This window comes from Myotis brandtii, unplaced genomic scaffold, assembly GCF_000412655.1.
Source record: "Myotis brandtii unplaced genomic scaffold, ASM41265v1 scaffold250, whole genome shotgun sequence".
NCBI lineage: Eukaryota > Metazoa > Chordata > Mammalia > Chiroptera > Vespertilionidae > Myotis > Myotis brandtii.
Genome location: NW_005359478.1, coordinates 2,748,769 through 2,759,603, shown reverse-complemented (window position 1 = coordinate 2,759,603; position 10,835 = coordinate 2,748,769). Strand labels below are relative to the sequence as shown.

At 56.3% G+C, this 10,835-nt stretch overlaps 1 long non-coding RNA gene across 1 annotated transcript in view; it reads right to left on the bottom strand.

Moving 5' to 3' along the window:
* Positions 1-8,864: 8,864 nt before the first annotated feature.
* LOC106726326 overlaps positions 8,865-10,835 on the bottom strand; it is a 6,645-nt gene continuing 4,674 nt past the window's right edge. The window contains exons 4-5 of the long non-coding RNA XR_001362377.1: positions 10,479-10,784; positions 8,865-9,330 (exon numbers count right to left, since the gene is read on the bottom strand). This is a non-coding gene — a long non-coding RNA (uncharacterized LOC106726326). The remainder of the gene's footprint in view (positions 9,331-10,478; positions 10,785-10,835) is intronic.

Below are 10,835 nucleotides of genomic sequence, written 5' to 3'. Positions count from 1 at the left end.
TGATTCCCGTTAGGGGGCATGCAGGAGGCAGCTGATTGATGTTTATATCTCTCTATCCCTCTCCCTATGAAAAAAAAGGGAGGCAGCCGATCGATGTTTCTCTCTAATCAATGTTTATATCTCTCTATCCCTCTCCCTATTAAAAGAAAAGAAGAATGTATCTACACTCCCATTTAAATATTGATCACAACTTTTTAGCTCTTCTAGACCAGGACTCCTAGCCTAAGGTCAAGATGTGCCTCAGGGGATCCTTGCATCTGCTGAAATTGCATGCAGAATGCTGGATGGGCACCTGGGCCTGAAGGACTGTGTCCAGGGTCCTCAGCCTGGTGGATGCCTGTCAGGAGAAGACTCTCAGGCCCCCCAACCTATAAGCCAAAGAGCCCCGGGGTCCCCCACAAGGACAGTGTCTAGGAGGGCTGATTGAGGCTTAGGAAGCAGGCAGGAAGAGGATGCCATTGCATCCATGTGGCATACTTAAGGGGCTGGGACCCAGGCTCTCCAGGCCCAGGGGAGTGTCTCTGAGGTTCCCAGGCCTCCTTTTAGGACCTTCCTGCTGCCCAGCCTGGCAAGGACCCACTTCAGACCCTCCTCACCACCATCCATCTCGGCCCCTGGGGACTAGAGGTGAATGGAGACCGGGTCTGGCCTGGGGTCAGCATGAGGGAAGTTGCCCAGGGCGGCCTCCCCCGACGCCCAGTTTGGACTCCAGAGCCCGAGCATCAATCTGGCAGTAGTGACTGGGGCCAGCCCTCTGCCCCCATGAGTGGCCTCCTTCCTGGCTGGGAAGGGAGGCTCCTGGTGAAGGAGTTGGAGCAGGCGCAGGAGGTGGGATAACCCACTGAGCTCAGGAAAAGAAAGCAGGGCACCAGCGACAGCAGGTGCAGGAGGAGCGACAGAGGGTGGACTGCCTTTTGGAAAGAAAAAAACTGGGACCGAGGCAGGGGCAGTAGGGGTGGGGAGGGACCCTCCCTAGACAGGGATGCCAGGAGGGTCCAGGCGGACGCTGGGGAATGTGTGGGAATGTGCTCTCAGAGTCCTACTGAGCCTATGTAGATGAGACCTGTCTCTATGCAAATGAGACTGTCTGTATGCAGATGAGGAGAGGGCATTCTCTTTCAGAGTTACCATAGAGCCCACCTCCACCCCCTTCCCTTGGGGGCCCAGCTGCAGGGCTAGTGGGAAGAGGCCAGGCCTGGGGAGGGGCAACTGGCAATAGGTTAGACTTCAGGAAGGACTTACCAAAGGAAAATGGCCATATCTGGAGATGAAATGGAAACTGCTGGGAGAGTCAGGCAAAAAAAGATGGGGGTAGACCATGAAAGAACATGTCACTCATAGGGAAACAGGAAGACTGACCAAAAGCTTTGGGAGGGAGACAGGAATAAAAAGAACTTGGATTGAGAACCCACTTCATGCCAATTCCCCACACAGAGCCTTCCAGCTGCAGTCACACTGGACCCTGGAGATGACCTGTGAGGGCTTTCACAGGTGAGGCCCAGACAGGAGATCAGACACGTCTAGGTCACGTGGTTTGCAAATGGCAGGGCCCTGTCGGACTCCCTGGCAGGCAGCCACAGCTCAGAACTTTCCTACTTCCTGGCACGCGGAGACTGGAGCAGCTCCTCCTGACCTGAAGGGAGGTGCGTGGGGGTGTTAGGGACTGGGGGGCAATGCCTGGGTGAGGGGTGTTGATACACCCCGAGGGGAGGTCTGGCTGCATCGCACCCAGACAGGGCCTGCCGAGGGCTGAGAATTGGCAGTGGGAGGTGGGATGGAGCTGTTGGTGATAGCTGAGTGGGTAGAAATGCTGAGGGGCACATCGGGGCTGGGAAGGATGCCAGGGATATTACCGCGGGGAAAACTGAGGCCCAGAGAGATTGGGAGGGCGACCTCCTTGCTCAGCAGATCCAAGTGCAAACTGGGCCTGAACCCAAGGCACTGGGCCCCCGGCCCAGGCCCCCTTCCTGGGAGTGCAGAGCCTGGGAGTCGGGGTGTCTTTGAGAATGGCCTCTCCTCTTCCTCAGTGGCCCCAGCCCCCCCACATCCAATGGTGCAGCCAAGGCCTTTGTGGGGAAACCATGGGGAAGAGAGGCCTCTTGTTGGCCCATTCATTGTGCCGGAGGCTCAGCCATGCCAGGCCCCCAGTACCGGCTGGGCTCTCCTTCCTGGGGGTGCTAGCCAGCCAGCCCCCACCACGGCCACTGCTCATTCCCCAGCTCTGTCATTTCCTGGAGCCTCAGGGATTTGGCCCTGGTCCCCACTCCCCCACCCCCCTGCACCTCGCCTTTTACATGCTGGCACCAGAGTCGTGGGAATGCTGGACAGCAGCTGGGCACCGGTGCCCAGCTCTGCCCACCCCCATTCAGGCCGACCTCAGAGAGGGGAGAGGAACAGGCCGCTCCAAAAAAGCCCCTCCAGGATGGGGCCCTAGAAATCCTTAGCACTAATTATGAATCCAGGGACAAACGAGACATTTGCAAGTCAATTAGTGAAAGAACTTTCCCAGGAAAGAGCCTCATCCCGGCTGGCTTCAGACAGGGCCACATACTGGGTCATCTTGTCCCTCCCCCTAACTCTGCCCTGCTCAGAGCTCAGGGATAGAGGCCCACCCAATGTTCTGCCAGCCCTATGTGACCGAGCGTGTCAGCGGCCTGCCTGGGCATGAAGGGCCAGGAGCAAGGCAGCACTCTGCTGAGGTCAGCTGGAGGTCATGAGAGGGCTGCCACCAGGAGACAGCCTATCAGGGCCCTGACTCAATTCCACCTGCAACAGAACCTGGTGGCTCCTCCACAGAATTGCCAAGGCAGACAGCTGGCCTGACAGGGTGGCCTGCGCTGACTGACAGAGAAATAGAAGCCACTATGAAAGAGCCGGGGAAGACGCTTGCTTCCCAGAAAACACAGAGAAACCGGGGCAGGAGGAGGCCCGGGGGGAGAGAAATGGTCCCGGCGTCTCAGCTCGTGCCCAGGCAGGGGCCACACAGCTGGCGGGGCTCAGCTTGACTATGGGAACTTCAGGTGGACCGGCTGCCATCTGTGCATGGACTTGTTCCTCCCAGGACTGGGAGGCCTTTAGCTGGGAAAGGGGCTCTCGGGCGAGGGGACCCCTTAATTGGGGGAAGAGAGGGAGGGGCAGGGGCTGTTGGGGCAAAAGCCCTAGAGCCAGCCTCACCATCTGAAGGAGATTAAGGGATTGTAATTAAAACATGTTTGAGGGACTCTGAGCAGGTGGGTTGGGGCTGGTGCTAACGATCTAATTGCTGCCTTTATTTAGCCAGCGCTTTCGCCGGGGCCTGGCTGCTGGGCTGGGTAATAAGTGGGGGTGGCTTTTTCAGAGGAGGATGGCTGAGAGAGGCGGAGTAGAGGGCCCAGGAGCCAAAGTCTTTTTTATTTTTATTTTTTATTTCAGATACAATTTTAAATTTCATTTTACTTGAATTTCACAAAAGAAAAAGAAGTTGACGGAATTGCTGGATTCATATAAATATTTCCTCTAGACAAGAGATACTTCCCCTAAAGTATCCATTCAAGATAAAAAAAAGAAAAAAAGAAACAGTGAGAACATTAAAGGTCAAAGTCATTATGATTTTTCCCAAGGACATATTTTCATTTTTGTTTGTATAGAGTAAACCGACAAGTGCTGTCCCCATCTGGGTGCCAGAATCTGAAATCAGGGCGTCCAGGGCTGTGCTCCCTCGGAGGGCTCCAGGGCAGGGTCCTTCCTGCCTGGTCAGCTTCTGGGGGCTCCTGGCCCCATCCCTTCGATCTCCCCTCGTCTTCACGTGGCCTCTCCTCCATCCTCACGTGCCCTCGTAAAAGGACAGAGCTGAAAATGGAACCCTCCGCTGCCCAGAGCCTCTGTCTCCTTGGCCTGTGACCTCCGGGTAAGGGCCCTTCACCCTGCGGCCATTTGCTCTGCTGGGCTTCACCCTTCCCCGCACCCCCTCCTCCACCCCAGCAGACAGGGGTCCGGTCACGGCACCAGTGCCTCTGGGCGGCTGCCCTCTTTGTCCCAAGGTCCCTCCCAGCTGGTAACCTTGGCGGTTGGCGGGGTCCCGCTGCATTGGGGCGAGGGCCCTGCGTGGAGAACATCCCGGCTCCCCTCGCTGTCTGTGGCTTAGGTTACAAAGTGCCGTTATTTTTCCTGTCTGGCTTACACCGCCTGCCTCTCCTGGCAGATTTTGTTTTACCTCGAAATGAAATTGATTCGGGGTCTGCAAACCAGCAGACTTCCCGCATTCGCTCTGTGAGACGTGGGGGCTTCACCCTTCCCCTCACCCCCCATCCACCCCCAGCAGACAGGGGTCCGGTCACGGCACCAGTGCCTCTGGGCGGCTGCCCTCTTTGTCCCAAGGTCCCTCCCAGCTGGTAACCTTGGCGGTTGGCGGGGTCCCGCTGCATTGGGGCGAGGGCCCTGCGTGGAGAACATCCCGCCTCCCCTCGCCGTCTGTGGCTTAGATTACAAAATACCATGATTTCCCCGTCTGGCTTAGGCCGCCTGCCTCTCCTGGTAGATTTTGTTTTACCTCGAAATGAAATTGATTCGGGGTCTGCAAACCAGCAGACTTCCTGCATTCGCTCTGAGATGTGGTTCTGCCTGGGGCCTCCTGGTTCAAGTCCCCGATGCCCCCCCACCGCCGTGGCAGCATCTCATCCCCTGGGCCCCCATTCAGCACAGGCACCCTCAGCGCTTCCCCTGCAGCCCCAGGGACCCGCTAAGCCCGGGCCCCAGCCGGTCACCAGTTCCCCAGGTCCTGCCTGCAGCCCCAGGTCCTCAAACCGGTGTGGTAGGGCCCTGAGAGTTGACCCCTTAGGCAGAGGGGCACTGCGCCCCCACACCCGGCCTCCCCTTCTCCCCGGAGGAAATGCCGAGAGCACCCAGTCTGAGCTGAGTCCAGCTCCTGGAGGGCTCAGCCTGCGCAGTGCGGCCACCAGAGGGGACCCGTCTGCAGGGTGGTGGGCAGAACAGGCCTCCCAGGGGAGCTGGGTGCCCACCTGGCCCCAAAGCCGTCCTTCCGCCGCCCCCTTGCCCCTTCCGAAGGGGAACCAGGTGTGGTTTTCGCCCAGCCCAGCTGCCTGCCTTGGGAGGCGGCAGAGGCTGTCGCCCTCTGCTGGCCAGTTCCTGTTACTGCAGGAAGAGTCACCCTGCCACCCAGCCCGTGCCCACCGGGAGCCAGCCCAGCACATCATTCCCATCCACGGGTCAGAACCAGGCCTCGGCGGGCGCTTCCCTCCGCTGGGGTGGAGCAGAGCTGGATTGGGAGTCAGGACGGTCTCTGCAGCTGATGTGTGTGGCCCCCATTTTCACGAGCCCAGGAGGCTGCAGGGCCCTCTGTGCATCTGTAACTGTCGCTGTATTACCAGAGGTCCCTTCAGGGCACAAGCTGGGACGTGGCGGCCAGGACTTGTACGCAGCCTCCAGGATTGGAGCCCTCTGCTCTTTCCTCCACAGGCTGCAGGGACTTCCTGCCAGGTGCTCTGTTCAGAAATAAGGGGGTCCCTTGCCTCCAAATGGGCAACCGACTGAGGCCTGCGGGTGTGGAGACTGCCTCTGAGCCGCTCCAATCGGATGAGGCAGAAGGTGCTGGAGCCCAGGCTCAAGTGGAGGCGGCAGGAAGGGAGTGGGCTTTGCTCGGGCTCGGGCTCAGCACCTAGCCCTGTACCAGGTGCTCATGGTCCGGCAGAGTGAAAGTCTTTTTCTTCACTTTGAACACCCCAACTCGCAGGGTCACGTGCCCAGAGAGGCCCTCCCCACTGCCCTCCCTGGGAAGCCAAGGTAGGGCTGGGGCACACTGGAGTACTGGGAGGCCTGGAGAAGACTTTTTGGGGCCAGGAATGAGGAAAGAGAACACGTAGGTTTCCGTAGAGGGGACATTGAGACGGGGGATGGTTAGGGTGTCCTCGGAATCATTATAACAGCCAACATTCGTTGAAAATGGACTCTGTGTCGAGCATTGTATGAGACAGTTTATGCACTTACTTAACCCTCACAACCACACTGTAAAGCAGGTCTCCCTCGGGACTAGACTGAGGGGAGACACCCTCATCTAGAGCAGGGCTCAGCCCCTCGCTAAGCAGATGCCACAGGTCCCACTGACTCAGAGGAGCTCCTTTTGAGGAAGGGAATGGTGGACACACCCTCCTAGACTCCGAAGACATGCAGGTTGTAGCCCAAAGGCCTCGGCTGGGGGAGTCCAGCCGCACCTGGTGGGTGCAGCCTCCCTTCCCGCCTCCACACCCTACGCCTTGGCACATGCTGTCTTCTCCCCGGGGAGAGCCGTCCCTTCACTCATCTGCTCCTCTGAGAGACCCTCCTCTCCCTCTCTCCCCTGGCTCCCGGAGCGAGCGCTGAGGGTGGCTTAGGGACGCTGGTTGTCTGCGTGCCGTGAGAACTGCGTGGGGGAGGCCGGGGCAGGAGGAAGCTTCTACTGGATAGTGCACTTTGTTGTGCCGGTAACGTTTTGTGCCTTTGAAGTGAAGAAATTACTAAATTCAGAAATAAATTTAATTTAAATATTAATTATTGCACCTTTTTAAAGGCTGGGGAAGGACAGTGTTTAACCTCAAAGACCAGAGTCTGAGCCTGGCCCGTGTGGTTGAGTGTCGACCTATGAACCAGGAGGTCACAGTTTGATTCCTGGTCAGGGCACATGCTGGGGTGGTGGGCTCCATCCCTGGTAGGGGGTGTGCAGGAGACAGCCAATCAGTGATTCTCTCTCATCACTGATGTTTCTCTCTCTCTCTCCTTTTCCCTTCCTCTCTGAAATCAAAAGTATATTAAAAAAAAAAAAAGACCAGAGCATAAGAGAACCTCTGAGACTCCTCATTTGAGAGGAAACAGTGGCATTTCAGTCCCTTCTCTCTACCTCCCCTTCCTTCACCCCGCTCCTGCCTCCTAGGCCAGCTGGGCCTGGTTGCTGTGCCCCACCCTCTGCCCAGGTCCTCCAAGAGCTTCACCAGATTGGCTGGAGAGCAGAAGCGCCCGCCCCCTCCCTATCCAGGTGTGTGGGCAGAGCACCTGGATTCTCACTAGCCCTTGTGCACATGGGCAAGTAACCGATGCTCCCTGAGCCAGCATCTGGCCCTGTAAGGGGGACAGCGATGGCCTGGCTGCTTCCTTACTACATCTGAGGGGTGTGTGTAAGAGTTCACCTGGAGACCTCGGGGACTGCTGCCTGCCCTTCTCGGCCCAGCCCCACTGAGGGCCCTGCTGATCTGCTGAGTGTTCTCTTGCAGGCCCGTCCCTCTCTGCACATCCGTGCCTCACCTGGGACGCAGGTGCATCCCTGCCCTTCCTGTCTCTGTGTGGCCGAGCTGAGGCTGAAGGAGCACTGATGGCCTGGTCTTAGCATTCTCGTCTGCAAAATGGGGACATAAACAATAGCTATATGCCAGGGCTGTTGGGGAAATTAAATAAGATTATGGATGTGAAGTGCTTGGCACACACAGGCCTGGTGCTGGCTCATAGATGGTGGCCGCTGTTATTGGAGTTGTTCAGTGGAGGGACCTGCAGAACGTGCAGGCCTAGGGCAGGCTCCTCATTACTGCTCCAGCCGCGGGGAATAATGAGGCTGTGGTAATAGCTGCTCACACTCGCTGCCCCTCTGACAAAAGGACTCAGTGGCTGTGGATGGGCCCAACCAAGTGAGAAGTGAATGGTGCATAATGTGACTCTTCGGGGCTTAGCCCAGGGTGGGGGCCTGGGAAGGACCCTCCAGCTGTGGCTCCAGGTGCTGAGGGGCCCCACAGGCTAGGAACCCAACCACTTCCAGGTGGTTCAGCCAAGAGCCTTCAAACACAAACACTAACACGTACTGAGCGCCTCCAAGTGCCAGGTGCTGCTCTGTGTGCTGGGGCACCAGCCTGTACAACAGACCCCAGGACCTCGGACCTCCTGAGGCCAGTGGGGAGACGAACCAGAATCCAAACAAACAAATAAAAGACATCGAGTGTCGGATGCTGAGAACTGATCTGGAGAAAAAGAAATCACGAAAAGGGACATGGAGGCGGGGGTCGAGCGAGGAACTGCAGTTTAAAATGAGAGCTTAGGAAAAGCCAGGTTCTTTTTTTCAACTCTTTCTTGTAAACGTTTTTAAATAGATGCAGAAATGCTCGGTGTGCTCAGTGGTTAGACCGTCAGTCCACACACCGAAGGGTCCTGGGTTCAATTCCTGGTCAAGGGCACATACCTGGGTTGCAGGTTCTATCCCCAGCCCTGGTGGGGCATGTGCAGGAAGCAACTAATCGATGTGTCTCTGTCATATTAAAGTCTCTCTCTCTCTTTCTCTCTCTCTCCCTCTCCCTCTCCCTCCCTCCCCCCCTCCCACTTTCTCTAAAAATCAATGGAAAAAATATTCTCTGGTTTGGATTAACCAAACAAAAAAAATAAACAGACTAGTTTATGGAGCCTTACCTCTCAGTCATCTAGTGTCAACAACTAACTGCCACTCTTGCTCAACCTGCACTTCCACCTGGAAAGGTTAAACTTGGTGGTGCGCAGGCAGACTAAATAGCCATCTCAGATGTTGAGTAAAGAAAAATTGAATTTATTTAAGGAGAGGGGGATGGGGATATCCAAAGGGAAGGGCTACACTGCACTGAGCCAAAGGTTATGGGGTCCATGATGGCAGCAAAAATAGACCTAGGACAGTGAAACAAGGAGGGGCATAGAACAGTGATGGCGAACCTATGACACGCGTGTCAGAGGTGACACGCGAACTCATTTTTTTGGTTGATTTTTCTTTGTTAAATGGCATTTAAATATATAAAATAAATATCAAAATATAAATCTTTGTTTTACTATGGTTGCAAGTATCAAAAAATTTCTATATGTGACACGGCACCAGAGTTAAGTTAGGGTTTTCCAAAATGCCAACACGCCGAGCTCAAAAGGTTCGCCATCACTGGCCTAGAAGAAGCAACAGGAACGTCTAGGCGGGCTGCGCCGGCTCACTGAGAAATCAGAGAGAAGGGGGCCGTGGAGACAGGTCCAGGGGGTGAGCCTGGGAGGAGCTGCCGCTGCCCATTGCTCCCCGGGTTGCAACTTTCCTGGGGTCCCTTAGAGGTTGGGGGATCCGTGCCTGTGAGGGAATGGCACTGGGTCCTTTGTCCCCAGCACACTTATCTCTCTTGCAGATGGAAATCTTAGGGGAGGGTCTTCATAGAATATTCGTCAGCTTTCCAGGTGTGCTCCTTCAGCTTCCTGGTCTCCTGATTGGTCGGTGCCAGTACAGGGGGTCAGTCAATACAGCTGGTGCTGAGGCCCACATGGCATCCCCTCTCTGGTTTTGCAGGTTTTCTGGGCCTGGAGCTGAGGCCTAGATGTTATCTTTAGGGAGGAAAAGATCGCTAGGTGAGGACAGGTTACCCTGTGGGCAAAGGCCTAGATGTTATCTTTAGGGAGGAAAAGATCAGGGATCCAAACAGCACGACCAGTGATACGCTAGGTGAGGACAGGTTACCCTGTGGGCACGCTTCTTGTTTTCCCAGTTTTGCCCCTTGCTAGGCACCACGGCTTTCTGCCCTGGGGAGTTTCCTGGCTCTGCTCATGTCTGTCTGACACACCGCCTATGCTGTTTAGAAGCACATCTCGGACATCTCCTTCCAGGGAAGGCGTGATTCGAGCAAAGACCGAAGGAGACAAGGAAGCCAGCTGAGGAGGCCAGCCCTTCGGCGACTGGGGAGGCGAGCATTCCAGGTAGAGGGACTCAAGTGCCGAAGCTTCGTACCTGGTGTTTGAAAGACCAGGCTCTCATCTGGGCTCTCCCCTACTGGCTGTGCAGCCTCACAGGAGCCTCTTCACTGCCCTGAACCGCAGTTTTGTCATCTGTGAATCGGGGCTGATGCCTTATTCTAAAGGGCGTGTGTAGGGGTGGAGTGAGACCCCCGGTGAGCGTTTCATAGAAGTGGAGGGACGCACAGAGTCCACTCGCAGGCAGGTCTGGCCTCAGAGACACTCGGTGAGTTGGTGGAGATGAGACAAGCCCCCTACGGTCTCCAAGGCTAGCTGGAGGTTAGGAAGGGGGCCCGGGAGTGAGTTCCTGTAGAAAGCTGTCCTTGAACTCAGTCTAGTAGCCATAGTGATGGGGAGGGTGTGGCTGTGTTTTCTGGCCTACCCCCCCCCCACCCCCGTGGATGGGCCATGGGATCCCAGGGGGCCAGAGACAAGTGAAGGGCTGAAGGCTGAATGGCCAACTGTTCTCTGAGGAGGCTTGGCCCCCAATAAAGACCCTTATCACCACCTCCACCTCCCTCCCAGGGTGATTATCACCCAGAGGGGCCTTTCCTGGGGGACACAAAGAGACCCTCAATTCCCATCCTCTAGGCAGGATAATGGGCCATTCACACTGTGGGACCCCAGCCCACACCTGGACTCCCAGGCAGCCCCGCAGCCCCATTGTCCCAGGCCTGCCCGACAGGGGTGTCCCTGGCAGGGAGGCTCGCCCCCAGCTGGAGCACTCCTGGCCCTTCCCCCACCTCTCCCACCGCCGTCTGGACTCAGGGCTTGATTTGGGGGGAGGTCGGCCGCCATTCATCACACAGTCCTTCACTGAATGTCTCTCCTCTTGAAGTCCTTACGGGGCAATGGGAAAATGGGAAGGAATAATTAGGAAAACCATTAGCGTCTCAAGGCCCATCTGAGAGGGATTAAGGGATTAAAGCCTTCCAACCCAAATCTCCTACTTTAAGGTTGTTGTAGGGGTTTTGTTTTCAGGACGTTTTTTCTCTTCTTTTTCCCTGGGTTAGGGAGACTAAAGTCTTGGTGGATCCTTCCTTCAAAAGCTGCAGATAAAAGTCAGGACATTGAAGTTTGGGTGGAGAAAAGTGAAAGCA